Below are 2,503 nucleotides of genomic sequence, written 5' to 3'. Positions count from 1 at the left end.
CGGGGAGGGAGACACGTAGTGAATGGAGGCAGACGCGGTCGCCGCGCCTGCCGAGCGAACTGCCAGCTCTTCCCCACCCCTGGCATCGGTGGCACAGCATGGTCAACATGTGCGTTCCCCACACCGCTGTTCGTCGGAAGGACGAAACAACGGCAGCGAGACCGCAGCGGGCGCAGGGGAGGGGGGGGGGGGGGGCGGCTGCAAAGGGCGCGCGCACCTGGGCTAACCATTACCGCTGCTCCGCCGGGCCTTCGGTGTGCGTCCAGGAATTAATTCCTCGGGCCGTGCACACACACACACACACACGGGGGCACATCGGAAAGGGCCTCTCCCACAGTTGGCCAGGCAAACAAACTGGCGACTACGAGGGCCAGCACGCGCGAGAAGGCGCGGTGACCAGTCCCTCCCCCCTTTGGGGTTCCCAAGGCCCCACCGAGGCCGGTACTTTGGCAGAGGCCTGGCCAGCAGAGGGCAGGGGGGGGGGGGGCGGCATTAACATCCGCTTAGTGAGCATCCGCCGCAAAGCAACGCCTGAGGGTACGTCACCCGCGGCCGGGGCTCGGGCGCGGGGCTGGGGGGCGGGCAACAGGACAACACCCGGCCAGACGTAGCTTTCTGTCGAGGGGGCCCCTTGCGAGCACCGACCCCCCAGGCGAGGGGGGGGGGCGTGAGAAGGCCTGCAAGAGAGGGGGAGGGGAGCCACCCTCAGCCAGCTCCCATTCCACCCCGGCCCGGGTGATGCTCCGCCACCTTTTCCCGGCCCTTCTCCCGGGCGCCCGGCCACAGATCCCCCGGCCCGATGCCAGCCTACGCGGAGGGGCGGCGCACGCACACGGTCGGCTGGGGACACCCGTCCCTCACCTGCCTCGGCGCCTGTCCCCCCCCCCCTCCCCCCCCCCGTCTCCCGAAGGGGGGCGCGCATGTGACCTACCTTCGGCTTGGATCCCCGCGTCTGTCCGGAGACCCCGCCCCCGGCCAAGGGACGGACGGCCCGGAACAATGATTCCCCGTGGGGATACTTCCTGGGACCAAGACCCGGGACCGACGAGCCCCGAGAGAGAGAGAGAGAGAGAGGCAGACAGAGAGCCGGCGGTCATGGGTGCCTTTGTTCTCCCGGGCGCCCAGAGCTCCCTGCTAATGCAATGTCCCCCCCCCCCCCCCCCGCCCCGCAGGCCCCGCAGGCCCCGCAGGCCCCGCCCACTTTACGCACCAGCTGGAGGAAGCGGACGCCTGGGTTCCGGCCCCGGGGCAGAAGGGACGGACGCAAACGATCGGAGAAGGCCGACACCAAAACGAGGGACACGCGGTGTTGGGTGGGTGCCAAAATCAAGCCGGAAGAACAGAAGACCGATCGGACTCGCCGCCCCCCGAGGCTTGACTGGGCGATGCTGCCCCCCGCCCCAGCAAAGGGCCGGGGGGGGGGGGGCAGAATTCCAGGACTCAACCACGGCCAGACGAGGTGGAGCTGTCCAGTTGCACGCCCAGAACTCCGCCCCGGACCAGCATGCCAAAGGGCATTCTTCGGCTTCACCCTGCGCGGTCCGAGGGGAGGCTTGAGCCGCGGCCCCCCCCCCCCCCCCCATCGCCCGTTCCTCAGCGGGGGGGAAGAACAATAGGGGCGCGGCGCGCGCGATTCGCACGCTCGGAGTCTGGATTTCTCACACCCCTGATGCTTGGCGTATGGAGCCCCGGATGGAAATGGCTCAATCACATGGCAAATGGAAAGGCGCCCAGGAATTCTTCCCCGCAGAACCAGGCTTCCAGGGAGGCCGGGCGCAAAAGGGTCCCAGCAGCAGCGGGGGGGGGGGGGGCTGGACAAGGCAGGCCGCCAGAAGGCGGAGATGTATTTTGGGAGATTATTATTGGACAAGGAGACCCATTTCCACGTATGCTCGGCCGGCCCGCGACAAATGCTATTCCCATATTTGGACGTATAATTTCCTCCCAACCTCTCTTTGCCCAGCGAGTGACAGAAGCCCAACGCCCCGGGACTGCCAAAGACCGCCCGTCTCCCCCCGGGAGAACAGGCGAGAGCACCCTGCCGGCAGGACAATGTGCGGGGGCCGGGCCGAGACACCGACGCAGGCGCGGGTGGCAAACCCCGGAGGGCAGGGATGCAGGGGAGATTGTGGGGCAGGCGGCCGTCACTTCCGGGCTTCACACCCCACAGGTCCATCGCAGGCAGCTCGGCCCAATGGACGGGGGCAGGCGCCGAAACGAAGGGCCCTCGGACTGGCGTCCAAAGGATCACACAAATACATGTGCACACCATGTTCGCCCACGACCGGGACCCTGAGCTTCTCTCTCTCTTTCTTCCTATGCATCTCCCCTGCGCTAGCATTGGGCTCCCCATTGCCCACCCGTCGGGCAACCGGGGCTTTTCGGCGTCTACATTCATGCGCCATGCATAGGTTGCGCCGGCACAGTCAGTGGCCACTTCAGCGAGGGCTCAGCACGAGGGGCCAACGCCACAGATGCCCCCATGCCTGCTCTCTTCTCCCCC

Source organism: Fonticula alba (genome assembly GCF_000388065.1).
Source record: "Fonticula alba strain ATCC 38817 unplaced genomic scaffold supercont2.3, whole genome shotgun sequence".
In the NCBI taxonomy this organism is placed as follows: domain Eukaryota; order Rotosphaerida; family Fonticulaceae; genus Fonticula; species Fonticula alba.
Note: the sequence above shows the minus strand (reverse complement) of the source record.